The sequence below is a fragment of the Thamnophis sirtalis genome, unplaced genomic scaffold (assembly GCF_051295495.1).
Source record: "Thamnophis sirtalis isolate CommonGarterSnake01/CBP01778 unplaced genomic scaffold, rThaSir2_p1.2 scaffold_10, whole genome shotgun sequence".
Classification (NCBI taxonomy): domain Eukaryota; kingdom Metazoa; phylum Chordata; class Lepidosauria; order Squamata; family Natricidae; genus Thamnophis; species Thamnophis sirtalis.
This window is the reverse complement of record NW_028261390.1, coordinates 59,100,411-59,119,263: the sequence shown is the minus strand read 5'-3', so window position 1 is coordinate 59,119,263 and position 18,853 is coordinate 59,100,411. Positions and strand designations below refer to the sequence as shown.

At 35.1% G+C, this 18,853-nt stretch overlaps 1 protein-coding gene across 1 annotated transcript in view; it reads right to left on the bottom strand.

Moving 5' to 3' along the window:
* The window catches only part of TLL1 (tolloid like 1), a 136,208-nt gene that overhangs the window by 69,378 nt on the left and 47,977 nt on the right, over positions 1 to 18,853 (bottom strand). The gene's annotated exons all lie outside the window — the stretch shown is intronic.

Genomic DNA, 18,853 nt, shown 5'->3' with positions numbered 1-18,853 from the left:
GATAGAGATAGAGATAGAGATAGAGATAGAGATAGAGATAGAGATAGAGATAGAGATAGAGATAGAGATATATATATATATATATATATATATATATATATATATATATATATATATATATATATATATATATATATATATATATATATATATATATATATATATATATATATATATATATATATATATATATATATATATATATATATATATATATATATATATATATATGAGATTTCACCAGTAGTTAAAAAAGTGTTGCTACTACTGGGGTAGAACCTTAACAACTACACTGAAATAATTGTTTATATACACATGTTAGTAAAAGGTTTATTAATTTAAAACTATTCTTTCCATCTCCCCACCAAATACAAATAAAAATTGAACATATTGTTCATATTGTTTTGTGGTATTAACGAGCTGTAAAATAAGAATGAACCAAAAAAAAACAACCCGCAAACAGAAATAAACCATTATATCTAACTTGCTACTTATACAAAACAACTGCTAAAACGATGAACCAGCAGCTAAGATTAACATGCTCTGATGCTAAAGGGTTCTAATCCCCCTCCCCACCTGAAAAGAATTCTGTTCCAACTGCCATCTGGGTGTGGGCATGGCCATCACGTGACTCATCTGGCTTGCGGGCTGGGAGTTTAGATATTCTACTCCCCCCTCCCCAACTGAAAAACGCTTTGATAGTAAGGAGTTAGACTGAGGGAGAGAAGGGGATAAGATTGGAGAGGCTTCTGTGAGGAAAGCCTGAGGGAGAGAAGGGGAGAGGAGAGGATCAATGGGGCCAGCCTGAGGGAGAGAAGGGGAATATGAGAGGAGAGGCTTTTGTGGGGCAATCCTGAGGGAAAGAAGGGCAGAAGAGAGGCTTCTGTGGGGCAAGCCTGAGAGAGAGAAGGGGAGAGGAAAGGCTGATCGTAACTACTCATTAATTTTTAAACTGTAAGTGTCAATCTATCAAGCCCAATTACATAGTTTCGTAGTGGAGCACGGGTATCCAGCTAGTAAGTAGGTAAGTAAGTAAGTAAGTGTGTGTGTGTGTGTGTGTGTGTGTTTGTGTGTGTGTGTGTGTGTGTGTGTGTGTCTTTTAATGACCCCATAATCCTTTGCAGGGTGGAGTCGGGACAATTGAATGGAGCTGAGTGTTATATATATACACTATATTGCCAAAAGTATTCGCTCACAACTGAATCTGATTATGCGGATGGGTGAGCAAATACTTTTGGCAATATAATGTATATATATAACACTCAGCTCCATTAAATTGTCCCGACTCCACCCCGCAAAGGATTTTGGGGTCATTAAAAGACATATGTGTATGTGTATGTGCAAATGTGTGTATACATACATACATACATACATACATACATACATACATACATACATAGGCTCCATTTATTATATTTCTGGTGTTAGCACTGTACTGTTTTAAGAAGATGTATACTTATTTAATCTTGTATGAGCTTGTTCTTATAAAAGTAATTGCTGCTGATTCACTGAGGAATGAATTTTCTAATCTGCTTTCTAATCTGCTCTTGTGCAAAGACACAATGTTCAGTCTTAACAAAAACATTACCACTCCATTACTTGATGCACGAAACCAACCCAGTAATTTGTAATAAAATATTGGATAAGTCTAAAGAATCAAGGCAACATGATTCTTTGAACAATATTATGAATTTTCAAATGCCTCCAAACCAATCCTGGACCCTGTATAGACCCAGACATGGAATGGCGATATTGATGTTTGCAAATGAATGATCATGGTTGGGACATGAGTGGAGAACAGGCATTCATCTGTCCTTTTGGGCATCTTAACAGTTTTCAATACTACAGATTATGGTATTCTTATATAAAGGCTGGAGTTGAGAAACACTGTTGCCCTGATTCTATTTCATTTTTTGAAGGATGGTTGCAGTTTGGGGCAGGGAAGAGGAGAGGTCAGTACAATGGTTACTCTCATACAGGGTGTCACAAGGGTTTGTTCTCTCCCCCCTCTTATTTAAAACACGAAGCCATGTAAATTTCAGGAGAGGTCGTCTGAAGATGGGGCCTGGTATTGTCAGTAATGATACCTAACTCTGTACCTTTACCCCAAAACTGACTTGTTGATATTGCTGAAGTCTTGTCATGATCCTTAAAGGCTCTGGATGAGAAAGGACAAGTCTGAACTGAATCCTAGTAAGTTGGTGTTATTGTTTATCCATTGTTATAGTATTACAGTACAATACAGTATTCTCTCTCTGCTCTAATTGAGTCCCTTGATAGTGGGGCAGCACCCCTTAAACAATAGATTCATGTTTTGAAGGTCACAGCCATTGCCCAGAATGGGGGGGGGAGGGCTTTTCCCATCTAAGGTAGGGATGCCTATTGCAACCCTACCTGGAGGGGACAGGTTGCTACACTGATGCATGCCTTTATCACCATGCACCTATGCCAATGAAGTATGATCTACATAGACTTGCTTTTGAGGAACACTTAAAAGTTGCAGTTGATTTAGAAAGCAGTGGCTAACCAACCTTCACTGATGGGAACACATTACACCAGAGCTCCAAGTCTTGATACAGAATAGGAAGAACAGTAAAATACTCAATAAGCCATACAGTTGCTATATTTATATGATACAAGGTGCATTGAAGGGTTAACGTACACAGATTAGTGTAGGGCCCCTATGCTCGTGGGACCCATGGCCAAGTGCCCATCAGACCCATGCATTAAGACAGCCCTGACCGGAACCCTGAAGTTCAAACCCTAACAGTAAGAATTGTCCTTTCTTTTTGTATGATACTACTTATGTTGTCCCAGAAGTTACGGAGAACTGCCGAAGACATGAAAATGAAGTTCTTTATCTCCAGAAGTTTCTGACAACCTCTTTTAACCATGTTGATTAACTCGTTTACAAAAGCTTAGCAGAGTCTTTGAGACAACAAACTACTTGTTAACTTGAGAGCTGTATATTTCTCTTGTGGAACAAATAGCAATTGTACTTGAGACACATCTGATACAGAGAAAGAGGATTTCCCCCTGTTTTCCAGAGCAGTAATTTATGATCAATTGATCCCTACAGTTGTAGTTAATATTTTAACACACACCATAGTTCTAATTATGTATTTTCTGCTTAAGAATAATATCGTTTTACCTGACAGATTTATCTAGGAAAAGGTATTAGTTATTGTAAATGTTTTCCTTAAAGTCTAAGGAACAATAAGTTGGTTGGACTCAATATTTGGGTTTTTTTTAAACATTAATTCATTCTCAGTGGCTAAATCATGAACCTTCCTTAACATGATACAAGAGTATAGACTTTAAAGGAGTCATTTTAGACTATCAACTCAAATAACTGCTTGGGGCAAGAATCCTTATTAAAGTATCCCTAACTTATAGTATAGCTATGAGCCTCCATTTGGACATCTCTATTGATGAGAAACCCCCAACCTTTCTGGGTAAATTGGCCCCATTTAAATTGCTAAATATACCCAGGCTGAGTATCTAAACATCTAATCATCCTGAAAGCCTTTCAGTGAATGGATTCTTAAAGCACAATGTAAGAAAAGAACATAATACTCAAGAGGCAATCTGTTCAAAGCAGAGTAAAGGTGGAACTCTAATTCTGTAGATTAGAATATATAAACTCTTCCCTTATAGTTTAAATTATATTTGCCTTTTCTACAATCACACTACACTGCCAGTTCCTGTTATTATTATGTGATCTAAATGTGTTGAGATAGCAACTCCTAGATTTCCAAGCCTACATACTACATACATAAAAAGTTGCTCACAGCTGCTTGAAATATTGAGAGATGCAGCCTTGACTTCTCTGGAGTATTATGGCTGTAATAAAGCACAGAAACAGGAAAAAATAAAACATTACTGAGTGCACATAAGCCAAAATTAGTTCGTGTTTGCTGCTTGTCTTCAGCAAAGGAACTATAGTAAAATGAACATCAGTAGCACTGGAAATATTGCTAGAAATACATAACTGTTTATTGTAGAATTGAACAGTCTACTGATTGTTCTGTGATTTCACTGTTACCACAGAAGCATAAAAATATGCTTGCTTCTGCAGAATTTTCCATTTTGTGAGCACAGTTGTCCAGTTATGCTTTTTTAAATGTATCAAATTAACAGGGTGGGGACTTTTTTTAAAATCATCTAATTGCCTTTTTTTATTTAGAATTCCAAAGTGTGAATATCAAACTGGTACAAACTTAAAATGTGAATCTTTTATTAACAAAAACAGTTTGAACAACTTGTTTTGTTTTGTTTTTTGTCCCCCAAATTCATTCTCCCTTTTTTAGTGAGTTCAAAGTAGTCTGTAGCAATATTAGTCTGACTAACATTGACAAACAAGCAAATTTTGAACAAAAAAATGCCTGCTCTCTCAATTGAACAGAAATAGTTTACAATGGATTGACTGTTTATGACTATTGTTTATAGGAGATTGCAACCTCTTGACCAGTCTGCTTAGTCTTCCTCTTCATAATAGGGTTTCATAAATGCTATTTCCTTAGCATGCCATCCTAGGATAAGCTGTTTTATTATCAACAATTTTTCTCCTATTTAATCATGCCCTATTTTGAGTCACTGCCTGGACAATACTCTGCAGTTTTTTGAGTAAAAGTTTCTCAGAAGTGTGGTTTGCCATTTGCCTCCTTCCCAGGGCTCTGACGCAGGGGCTGGCCCATGGTAGGACTAGAATTGATAGTCTCCCAGTTTCTAGTTTCATGCCTTAACCACTTCAACAAACTGGCTCTTTACTAGCAAAAACTTCATCCTATTGAGACTAGGTGGTCTGTGAGAGATGCTATGAAATAGAAGCCTAAAACTATGCTGTACAAGCAACTGACTCTTCTTTATTTCTCAACTATTTCTGTTCCTGCTATAGATTTAGAATGCTATAAAATGGAATGGAATGCTGCAAAATGCTTTAATGGGATGGATATCACCACTGAGAATCACCTACTTCAAACACCCAGGGACAGATTTCATTCTTGGGTTTGAAATCATAAAGAAACTGTATAACATTCTTAAAATATTTTAATTGCAAGGTAATGTAAATTCTGCTACAATATAATCATGTCATTCTTGCAATTCTTTGTCCATTCCAACATTTTCTTTGGATTGTACAACTTCTCCAATAATGCATTAGGAAATACTTTAAGTAATGTAACATTAAGATTTTTCTGATGGCATAACATCCATATATCTAAGCACAAGGGGGGAGAGAGGAAAAGTATATACATATGATTTTTTTTAAAGGAAAGAAAATGCAATTATTTACTGAAAAGAAGCTTGAAGCGGATTCAAAATTCAACAAATATCTGAAAAAATGTGTTGAAGAAGGTGGGGGGGGCCTGACTATAACATTACAAATATCTATTTCATATAATTTTCCACTAGCTACGTGATGCTTATAATAGTAGATGATTCAATTCAAAGATTTCTCCTTCACAAAATAAATATTTGAATTGACTGCCATACAATCAAAGCAGTGCCTCAATGCTTTAAAGAAATGCGAGGTATTCATTGATTCTGTTGCTATTCTGGCTTTAAAGAGTCTCAATCATTATTCCATATATGGAAAAATTGAAGGCGGGTTGAATGTTATGATAGGTTCTCTAATGTTGACAGATGTAATCAGCCAGCAAATTGTTATCCTTTCTTCAAACTCTACCTATGAGAGAGTGGCACCCTGTTGCTTATATCTTTTATTCTTTTGATAAAATTTGCTTAGGTTGTTTAGCTTTTTAGCTAATTATGCAAGTAGGTAAGAAATTCTGTGCTGGCTATTTATTGCCCATAAAGACTACTTCCTTGCCACATAGCTCACTTTACACACAATAATAGTAACACACATCCTTCTGCACTTTCTTAAATTGTTGCATAAATAGCATGTAATACATCATATCCAGAAGAGCACAATCCTTGTCAATAACCCATGCCAACAATTCTACCAGCCCAGAAAACCAAGCAGTGCAAGGATTCTTTAGTAAATAATAAGACTTTTAAAATAATTTTTAAGTTTTTATGTTCTTTAAGTGAAACAGAAAACTTCCTGCATTAGTTCATACAATATCTCTGTAGACTAGGTATTTCCAACCCTTGGCCTGCAAGTAACATGCAGCTACAAGCAGTAATGCAGCCCCACAAGATCATGAACTTTTAACATCATTATATGATTAAGGTTGGGCAACCATGTTATTTATATATTTTATATGTGGCCCAAGACAATTCCTCTTCACTCAACGGGACCCCAGCAAGGCAAAAGGTTGGACAACTATGCTGTAGTCTTTATGGTAATCTGTTCTGACCCCCCTTGTCCCACACCAACGCACGCTGAGCCAAAGATACTTTAAGGAATTTATTAAAAGACAGACAGGTCCTTGGCAGCAAACCAGCACAGATAAGCCTTGGCAGCAATCCAGCCTGCCAAGCTAGCCACAAAAGTTCTCCAACTTTTAGTCAATGCGTTGACTCCTGCAACGGGGCGTGCACACAAACATTCCTCTTATAGTCTTGAGAGGAGCCTAATTACCACCAGCTGAGTACAATTATCTCCTGTAACTGCGCAACTGTTCCTTAGGCCTATCAGCTCTTCAGTGCCAGGCATCCAGGAACAACTCACTGCTGACGTCCGGACCACACTCCCTTGTCTCCTCCCCACTAGTCCAAGGCTCAGGCGCCTCTTGGTGGCCAACCAGCCTCTCTGCGCCCTGCTCGGAGTCGGAACCCTGTCCAGGGTCCTCCACATCCTCCAGAGCCGACTCATAGGGCCCCTCACTGTCGGAGTCTAGTGGCAGCTCCAACGGCTCCTGCTGGGCCACAACAGTAATCAATGGGTACACTGCTGTCTATTTTATTCATTTTATATTCCCTATTATATCGTATGGGAAAACATTTTACTGAATCAAATCTCAAATCATTTTCAATGTAAACATCTTGTCTCTGAATCCTGAGACATAAATTCCCATAAAATCTCAAACTCAAATAGGATTTTGATTGATTTTCATTGTTTCATAGTTCAACTCATATATGGTAAATGCTTAATCCTAAATAGAACATAATTCTTTACTGCCCATGTGTGTTTGGACACACAAGGATTTGTCTCTGGTGCAGAAGCTCTCAGTGTACACACAAACAACAAAGTGATAGGTCATAGATCATAGTTACTATAATTAAGCATAAGATACAATAACAAGTGATAAATCATGGATAGAATATTCCTTGTCTACATTCCTTGGAAAATCACTGGATTTTCCATTGATCTATTAATATGATTTTACTTTTCCATAAGATTTCTGTGCCACATAATTGGTAGCTATTTTGATAACAGCACTGGAAGTACCCAAACTGAATAATCTGCAGCTCTGTAAAAATGGATAGATAATGATGTCATCAGTAAAGGAGGAAGAGATCATTATGCTAAAAGGTAAGTATATTTTAAACACCATAAGAAGAGAGGAATGCCTAATATCAGCCTTGGATTAGAATTCAAACTGAAATAGAATTGTAAAAAAAGAGAGGCAATATGAGGACAGACTAGGAAAATGCTAATCACTCATTTCTCTAAGTGGGCTTAGCCTTAAAATCTGCTAAACAATATTTTTGAGTGCTTTGGTAACATACTACTACGTCATTATTACGTCTAGACATAATGTCTCTCTTCCTACTCTGGAGGAGAAAAAAGGTGAAATGAAAGGAAGTCAGAAGGGGAAATAACTGCCTTTCAGTCTCTTTTATCATAGCTAGGAAGGCAGCTGTCACATGAGTTAACTGAGTCACTGGAAATGTATGCTATCAATGCAAGTAGATGGGTTATTTTACTGGCAGTGGGGATGACTGGATTGCTTGCATCATGCAGCCAAGGCTATTCTGACTTCCTGCCTACCATCCCAGAAATCACTGCTATTTACTCTTGCGCATTCTTTGAGAAGAAAGAATGTATCACCCAAAAGCTACAGTATGTATGTATGTATGTACGTATGTAGGTATGTAGGTAGGTAGGTAGGTAGGTAGGTGTGTATATGTATAGGTGTGTATATACAGTATGTATCAGTGGTGGGTTTCAAATTTTTTTAGAACCTCTTCTGTGGGTGTAACCTGCTTTGTGGGAGTGGCTTCCTGGCCATGGGACTGGGTGGGAGTGGTTTGCCAGCCATGTGACCGTGTGGGCATGGCCAACTTGTAAAATGTGGTGAATCACTTAACAATGCTCTTGCTTAGCAACGAAAATGTTGGCTCAGAAACTCTGGCATTTGAAGCACGCAAGTCTTAAAGCTGTCAAGTTACAAGACCCTTGTGCCCCTAACCCTTTAGAAAAAAACTCCCAGGGGTGTTCAAACTTGACAGCTTTAAGACTTGTGGACTTCAACTCCCAGAATTCCTCCTCTGGCTCTTCATCTTGATGATGTGAGGACGGGCGAGGGGAGGGAGCTGGAACCGGTTCTAAATGGCACTGTAGATTTGTAGAACCTCTTCTATACAAGAGGGTAGAACTAACAGGAATCCACCCCTGGTATGTATAGTATATTCAGTTTAACTATTTGCTACTAGCCTTCATCACCACGTCTACCTCTGCAGTGCGCCTCCTGGGAGATTAGTGAGCCTTATGCAATTAGTTGGTCATTGTGAGATGGGCTAGAGGCCTATTCCTGCAGTGCATTGCTGATGTTCCTGTGTTCTATCTCTGTATTTATAAAAGTATCTCCTTGTAAAAGATATTATTTTAGCATTTTGAACCAAAAAGTACAAATTTGGCAAGAGTGAAGGCTAGTAATTACTGTACTACTATTTTAATCTACATGACACATTAAATTAAATAAGCAATAAGTTTATAACAATTTATAGAGGGCCTTTAGAAACTCCTCTGCATTATTTCTAATTTCTTTCTGCAAACTTTTTATTGACATTCCATTTCTTATAGTTTATTACAGCTATTGTACTCTGATAATTCCTGAAAGCTCTTTCCAAATTGCAAGTGTTATGATTTATTAGAAAAAAGAAGTATCAAGGGCAAAAAAAAAACCTATAATCTGTGGCCTAAAGTATAATTCTCACTTTAGAAACGTTCTCTCTCAGTATGAGTTTTTGCAAAGGATTACAGATTTTAAATCCTATGATTTTGCTTATCTATCTTCCTAAATTTAACAATTCACTTTTTAAGTAAAAGGGGATCTTCTTATCACAGAGTATCATTTTGAAAATTAAAAACAAACCAGCCAAATGTTTTCCCAATTAAATTAAATTGTAACACCTAAAGAGACATTAATGTAAGTAAAAAATAAACAGGAAATTATAAACTCTGATTATCTAGTAGAGTAGATATTTTAAGAGTTTACTAGGATGTATTTGGGCTATAACATGAAGTTTGTATGTTCTGCTTTTTGTTCCATAGACTATGTGATTATTTAGGCTAAATAAATACATATATCACTTTGTGAAAAGTACATATGTATTGTTTCAAAGTATTTGCTGAAGTTATTTAATCAACAACAGTTTTTCATGCCAGGCAGTCATCAGTAAACAGTAAATAGTAGTTCTATTAATTCAGGAAGAGGAAAAACTAATTAACAGGAAGGTGGCTCAGTTAATGATAAAACTTCTGAATAAATACTGAAAGGAAGTTAATTCTTTACTATGTAATGATTACAAGAATTTAAGCTGTTCGTGCTAATTGTACAACATAATACATAGAGATAACTTAAGTAGGATTTTCTAAGACAACTTAAGGAATTTTCAAGGACTTTATTTTTCTTACTTACTTCTTTTTAAAGAAGAATGTAATGATTTGTGCTGCCTCTAAAATATGTATTGAGAAAAGTTTTCAACCAAATATATTAAAATGTGTACTATATTAAATATTAATAATAAATTACAACTGATACAGAATGGTACAACTATAGTATTTTTCAATAAACTAGAATAGATTATATATTATCTATATAGTGAAGGGAGAGTAACAAGTAGAGTGACTGGTGGGCATATAGAGACTTCAGATTAATGTAAAAACAGAGACATAAAAGTGTGCTAATAATATAATAATGATTCATCACTTGTGTGAAATGTTTCCTATTATCTGAAGAATATAAAAATGGAAAGATTTCTGTTAGGAAACAGAAAGATACTACAGGAATTAAAGTCATACAGAAACATAGTATATAAATGATGAAATAACAAAAATAATAAATGTTTAAAGAGGAATTTGAAACTGATAAGAAAATATTACTGTAAATATATGCAACAAGTACTATTTGCATTAAATTTGAGTTGATGTATAATAAATTAAATTTGAGTTTATATGGTGAAGTTTGGTGATATAGAATACATTACAGAAATATTTGACCTTTTTCTCCATGGTATAGAAGGGGAAAAATGGAAATTCAAAAGTTAAGGAAGTGTTCCATAAATATCTCTGCATGCCCATTTTCATAGGATTAAGTCAGGTATATCTAGCTACTGGAAAAAATATGAGTAACAAAAAGGTTTTCCAGTTGCTTCAGGATACAGCCTCATGCAAACTGTTGGTGTATGTGTCAGTATGATCATATTATTACCAAGTCTGAGCACTTGAGAAGAAACTTGGCAAGGAAACACGTTGACACTTCTTTCCCTGAACAGGATGCTTGTTAAGATGCAAAGACTTTTCCAATAAATAAAGACACAGAAGTGAAAAGCTGACCAAACACAATCTTTTGGTAAGATGGAGTGAATCTACAAATCTGCTTCCTGTAGCATTTTGCTTGATACCTGACACAAGGAAAGATCATGCTTTTTGGTAAGATTTCCTTCCTAAAGAACTAACAAGCATCTTAAGCTTTGATGGAATAGCCATGAACTCCATTTTTCTCCCCAAATTGAAACTTGTTTTTTTTTTCTACAGAAATTCCAGACAGCCACATCCTTGTAAGCACTTGTCAAGACCTTCAAAATGTGGTTCAGGTTACACTAAAATCCAGAATAGCATCAGTGAAAATGAATTACAATAAGATCCCTGATATCTGAAACATAGAAACAGAATCCATAGGAAATCTGTTCTATAGAACATGGAGAGGAGGAGGCATTTGGTCATCATAACTAACCATGAATCTACTGTATCTTGAATTTATCCAATCCCGGTTTAAAACCATGTAAACTAAAATTCCATGTATTAAGGTTGGGTTGAACTCACATTACCCCATTTAAATCACTATGATAACTTAATCATATTCCATTAATTTCAAGGGAAACGGTTTAGTATGGATCTAATGCTATAGGAAAAATATATATTTTCATACACATACACATACACACACACATACACACGCACACACAAAGAGAGAGAGAGATTTTCTTTTTGTGGAGATGAGGAATAGGTTTTCAGCCTATCTGTCTTGCAAATGATTTTATTTCATTTATCTGTATGTATAGACATTTAGTTCTGCATAAATATTCTCAAAAATGTGTTAAACAAGTTTGAACTTGTGAGGAATTAAGGTGGATTAAAAACAATCTAGCTTTCATTCTTAGAAAGCATACCAGCTATCTAGTCTAATCTGTTCACTTGTCTTTTTGCAGTCTTCTTCTGTCACAAGTAATTCTCCATAAAGTTAATGGAGCTTTAAGGAATGGCATCTCTGGTATGTCCACATTAGCATGGAACATTTTTAGAGATATCTAACATTATCATAAGCAGTTAAGATCATCAGCAGTATATAATAATGCATCCCTACACAAAATGCAATTCCCACAAAATTATTTCCTCAAGGGAATAATGCAAACAAAAATAACCAGGAAAAATACAAATACAAAAATAAAATAAGGGAAATAATATAGGTTTGATTACTTTTGCCTATTTAGAAGTAGTATAAATAGATTTTTATGGCTCATTTTTCATAAAACTTCAAAGAGAGAAAGAGAAAGAGAAACTGTGGTTAATGTACTTATTTATCTGTACTATTTCTAGCCTCTTTTTTAGCTGGAATGTTTCCCAAAAAGGCTTATTTCTCAATAAAAATAGAAAGTTCCTGTCCTCAACCTTACTATTTAAAAAGATGATACAAAAAAATTGTGAGAAAAAAGAAAATCAGAGTGTTGAGGTACCAATATTACAAAGATAATATAACAGGCCATAATATGCTAGATGCTACCTCTACAGAAGAATCTGGTCAACTAATGGTCAAAGCTAAATTGAGCTAGAGAAGGGTCAATGGAATTCATGGGGGGTGGATTTAGGTTTCTTGTGGAAGCACAAAGATTTTAAACTTATGACATTTTTAACCCAGCCTTCCAGCCTTAGCCTGCTTATCTCCTACAGATGCAATGCTATATTGGCTATCAAGCATCCAGAAGCTTTTGGAAGCCAAGCTACAATAGAAATACCTTAAACAAAAGGAGAAGGTAATTTGATGCCCTTTCCCCTAACCTCACATTTATCTTCTTTCTTTTTCCACAACATGAATGAAACATCCAGGGCCTCCACGAATCCCTTAAATTTATCAATCTATTTTTAAAAATTAAAATAACAACCCAATTTTATTTTAAAGCCTGCATCTCCCAGAAATAAAAAAATTGACATTTTTAGGGATGCCTCTTCTATTTTGGACACTTTATTTTTGCCATTCTCTTTCAAAGGACAGATCATTGTCAGCATTTTTCACCATAATCACTGCAACTTTCGGCAATATAGTTCCTCATTATCATTTAGTGTCTGACTTGATTCCTGGATGACAACTGAAGTACAGATAGTGAAGCTTTGGAAGGAAAGAGAAAAAAGAAGTGCAGTCAAGGAGATGGACTCAACCACATCAATAATGGATGCACCATTAAAAGACCTGAACGACTAAATAACTCTTTCACATAAAAGGATTTAAAGGAATGCAATGTCAAGAATACATTTCAGGTCATTACAACTTAATAGAAGAAATAGAGAAATTTTAGTTGTTGGACTCTATCTACCATGAGCTCCAACTAGCAAGTTCCACAGCTGAGTGACTAAAGCTGTATTTGTCAAGGATGATGAGAACTGTAATATCACAAGAGCCAAATCCTTGTTTTTAAAATAGGTCCCAAGGAAGCATTGTGCTTGCATTTAATCTATGATGTGAATTATAATTGAGACTTCAATGTTTTTTTAAAAAAAATAACTTTAATATTTATATTTTTATCCTTGTTTACTATCCATGGTGGGGGATGGCAATTAAATGTGATAGTTAGATGAGATGGATGGATGGATGGGTGGGTGGGTGGGTAGTAGGTAGGTAGGTAGGTAGGTAGGTAGGTAGGTAGGTAGGTAGGTAGGTAGATAGATAGATAGATAGATAGATAGATAGATAGATAGATAGATAGATAGATAGATAGATAGATAGATTTCTTAACAGTTTTCCAAAAAGAAAGAGAAAGAAAGGATATGTGCAACACTGCATACTCTCGGAGTACTTAAATAATTTTTCCTAAAGATGAAATGTACACTGAAAGCAATTGAAAAAGCGCAAATAATCTTTTCAAAAAATTAAAATATGAACTTCAGACTTGAGAGGCAGAGGTCTGAGTGAAAGAAAATTAGTTTATTTAGGAAAGACTGTATTCTAGCACTACAGCAAGATGCTTTGAGGAATCTCTTTTGAAGATGTTTGAAATGCTTTTTCTGAAGGATATCCCGTTTCTGGGCAGGACATTGCTCTTGGCTTCCTTTCAAAATCTTGATTTTATGGTATTCGGAAACTGCTGATCTAAACAATTAACTAGTGCATTTAAAAAATTCATCCAAATTCAATTTTTATTAAGCATACAATTTGAAAAAAAGCATATCTGAATGAAAGATAAATTTTAAAACTGTTTTTTAAATTAATTCCCCTTTTTCATTAGGTCAGTAAATATGTTAGTCTTTCCTAACCTTTTGACCTCCAAATACGTTAATTGTGGTGGCTATGTATTCTTTGAGTTGTAATTCCACTACATCTAGAAGTCATCCAGTTGGGAAAAGCTGTACTTCTTTAGATATCATAGCCCCTGAACCTGAACCTGAACCCAGAAAAAGAACATTTTTTTCAGGATTACTATATCTGGAATGAACAGTTCCAAACAACCACTAGAAATGTATAAATGTCTAAACGCTGCTGTGATGTCATGTAGTAGTCATCTGAATTTTTGCAATCCTCACCTCCACTGATAGCTAATTTGATATCTGCTTCCCTTAACTAAAAATTAGGCCACTTCTCTAAAGGTAGAAATTAATAAGCAGTTGTATATAAATAGCTGAAGAGGGACATAGTCAGGCCATTCTTCATGATCCTATCATCACGAGATCATGACACAAAATGATGGTGTTAGTTGTGTCATGATGCAAATGATACAGATAATCCTCAACTTACAACCATTTGTTTAGTGGCCATTTGAAGTTACAACTGCATTGAAAAAAGTGACTTATTGCTGTTTTGCCCTTAACAACCATTGCAGCATCCCCAATTCCCCATGATCTTATGATCAAAATTTGGATGCTTGGCAACTATTTGTGACAATAGCAGTATCACAGGATCATTTGATCAACTTGCAACCTTCCGACAAGTAAAGTCAATGGGGAAGCCAGTTTCACTTAACAATTGTTACTAATGTAACAACTGCAGTGATTCACTTAACAACAGTGGCAAGAAAGATGTAAAATGGGGCAAAACTCACTTAACAATAATCAAAGTTTGGACTCAACTATAAATCAACAGCTGCCCATACAGTACTGTGTCCCTTGCTCCTTTTTCCTCCTGCAGACATCATGCTTATGAGTATTGAAAAAGGAATTTTCCATCATTTTTATGGGCTAGGAAAAGAGGCAAATTAAATTGGCACACACACACATTTTTGACTGGTAGTTTGATTTCCCCCCCCCCTGAATTATTACAACTCATTTTAATAAAAGTAAAAATTATATCAACCTCTTAATCATAATACCAAACTTCAACATCTGTTATATTTGCATGTACTCTGAGAACAATTACTTTGTGTATCTAATCACACAAATAAAGTTTTCCATTATTTCTATTTCTTCCCTATCCCTGTCCCTATCCTATCCTCAACCAAAAGTTCATCTGTCTTCAAGGAATTCTATTGTACTTTTAGGAACATGGGTCTAAACATGGCATTAGCTGCCATGATAATCTCAGTAGTACAAGTAAGTTTAATAGTAATAATATAAATGTATTTAATTTTTTAAAATCTGATATTGTTACATCTTAAATTTATAAGTCATGTTTGATAAAAGGATTTTCATTTGTCAATCTTTAATATCTTTCATCAATTCCAGACCAATTCCTACTAAAGCTAATTTTTATTAATGAACACTTTTCAGCAACTGTCTGAAGTTGCAACAGAACTGAAGGAGTGGCACTTACAACTGTTCCTTGATGTTTTGGCATCACTTCACATAATCGAGATCTGAATGCTTAGCAGGGGGGCTAATTCTTATGACAGGTGGAATTACTAATATGTTGGTATGCATGAAGTCACTTGCAAATTACATTTCTTTAAAAACATTTAAAAGAATATAAATAAAAGGTCTAAGAGATATTATATATATATATATATATATATATATATATATATATATATATATATATATATATATATATATATATATATATATATATATATATATATATAAAATCTCTTATATATATATATCAGCAATCTCTTATATATATATATATATATATATATATATATATATATATATATATATATATATATATATATATATATATATATATATATATATCAGCACAAATACAACAAATATATATATATATATATGTGTGTGTGTGTGTGTGTGTGTGTGTTTTGTTTTGTTTTTTTATTTGTGCTGATAAATAAATAAAGGGAGACTAGTATAGATCTATTTCAAGCTATTTAGCTCTCATCAGCTAGCCATACCCTTACTGGGATTTGAACCTGGGCTATATGGCATACTAGGCACACTAGGCAGAGATATATATATTTAGTGTCACAACCCCTAGTATGCCCCAATTATGGGAGGAAGCTAATTGCTTCCATTATAACATTATATCCACAAATTATATCCACAAATACTACATACATACATACATACATACATACATACATACACACACACACACACACACACACACACACACACACATATATATATATATATATATATATACACACACACACACACACACACATATATACACACACAGACACACATAAAACAGAAGATAAGATACAAGTAATTATCCCTTTTGAACTTATTGAATTGAATTTATCAAATCTTTAGAGCTGAATAATGCAATTTTTGAGATAGATGAGCGAGAATTATATAAGATATTTTTAGTCTGCTTAATATCTACACTTATTTGTAAATATTTGGGGTGGGGAAGAGAAATATGATTCCTCATGTGAGAATAATGGAGAATAATTGCCTGGAATTAGCTTTATTTAGAGTATTTATTTATTTAGAGTTATCCCAGCTTTAAATACTGTACATACAATTACTTATTGTTTCATTTGTTCTTCTACATTATTAATTCCATTTTTGTAATACTTTGTGTTCCAACGCTCCAGTCTATTCCCCCTTAATATTGTATATGATACATGACTACATAACAAAATAATAATTATTTTATCTGAATCATCTTCCCCATACAAACTTTTACTAAACGCTTTCTTTTTCAGCAGTCAAATCCACACCGCGCCTACATTACACAAATGCCTACAGAGCTTGACATTCTTTAGCCAAAAATGAAGCCAATTTTCTTGGATACTTTTTCCTTCAATAGTTGTTTCTGGAATCCAGTATGTTAACATCAAGAATGGTGCTGGATTAGGAAGAATGTACAGAGAAATAGTGATTTAAGATTTTTCTGCTCTGTCACAACAAAATTGAATAATATACACATGTTGCATTAATACTGTTTTCTGTGTTAATGATGCTAAATTTTATTTTGTTGCATGACAGTGTGCATGCAGTGGATTTTATGTGGCTTTAATCAATGAGGATAATTTAAATGCACCAATAACATTTTTCCAAGGATCAAATGGAATATATTTGATCTAAAATATATTTGTTGCTTACAGACATCCATTTACATCTATATTGGTCTTGGATATCTAAGTGCTTAAAGCACTACACTAGAAACTGGGAGACTGTGAGTTCTAGTACCACCTTAGCAGTGGTGGGTTTCAAAAATTTTTTGAACCTACTCTGTGGGTGTGGCCTCCTTTGTGGGAGTGGCTTGCCGGCCATGTGTTTCTCTCTCTCTCTCTCTCTCCCTCTCTCTCTCTCTCTCTCTCCTTCCTTTTGTGTCTCTGTCCCTTTTTCCTTTTTCCTTTCATCTCTCTCTCTCTCTTTTTCTTTCTTTTTTTCTTTTTTCTTTTTTCTTTTTTCTTTTTTCTTTTTTCTTTCTTTCTTTCTTTCTTTCTTCCTTTCTTCCTTTCTTTCTCTTTCTCTTTCTGTGTGAGTCTGTGTGTTTTTGTTTGTGTTTGTGTGTGTGTGTGTGTGCGTGTGTGTCAGTGGTGGGTTTCAAAAAAATTTGGAACCTCTTCTGTAGGTGTGGCCTGCTTTCCGGGTCCACTGGTGGAACCTCTTCTATCCGGTTCGGTAGATTTGACGAACCGGTTCTACCGAACTGGTGCGAACTGGCAGGAACCCACCTCTGCACCTTAGGCAAGAAAGCTGGCTGAGTTAATTTGAGTCAGTCACTCACTTTCAGCGCAACTCATCTCCCAGGGTGTTGTTATGGTGAAAATAGGAGAAGGAAAGAATATTAAGTATGTTTGCCACCTTGAGTTATTTATAAAAATGATAAATATTCTGGAGCAAAGAGATGAGACCTGTCAGTAAAAATCAATGCTTTACTGGTACAATACAAAATGGTTCAGAAGTGAAAAAGGCACTTGACAAGTGAATCCTGTCACCTATATTATTCAACATGTACACAGAAATAATTAAGAGAAGTGTACACAGAAATAATTAAGAGAAGTGCACATTGGTCTATTGGGTTTAAAATCGGTGGTAGGAATATCCACAACCTCTGATATGGAGATAGTACAACATTGATCATGGAAAGCCAGGAGGCTCTGGAGTGGTTCATCCTGGGAGTCAAAGATAAAAGTGAAAACATTGGACTAAACTTAACATCAAGAAAACAAGGATAATGACAACTGCGGAGAACACCAGGTCAGAGTGCAGATCAACCATGAGACCATTGAAACAGTAAAGGAATTCATCTTCCTGAGCTCTGAAATCAACCAAAGTGGAGACTGCAGCCCTGAGATCACAAGGCACACTTGGAAGAATTTCAATGTCTGGCACAAATAACATCTGGAAGAATAATGTAGATTAGTTAAGGCAATAATTTTTCCAATTGCTACTTATGGCTTCAAAACTTGCACTCTGAAAAAGGCAGATATGAGAAAGGTGGACGTCTTTGAACTGCGGTCCTGGAGGTGACTATTGCACATCTTATGGACTGCAAAAATAATGAAGAAAGAAGCCCTAGACTGAATCTCACCCAAAATATCACTTGAAGCCAAGATCCTCAAACAGAGGCTGTCGTACTTTGGTCATGTCATGAGAGCTGACTCACTCGAAAAGTCAATCATGTTAGAAGTGATCAGCAGAGAAAGGAGAAGGGGTCGCTCTAGTATCCACTGGCTGGACACTATAAAAGATGACACTGAGATGACCATAGCAAATCTGAAAGAGGCAGTACGAGACAGAAGGGCATAGAAAGTGTTGATCCATTGAGTGGCCGAGGATTGGACACTATATTTCATTTTTCAACTGATTTTCAGTTGATTTTGAATACATTAGCCACGTTGTCATCAAAATAAGGAAATATTTTTCAATCTGCAG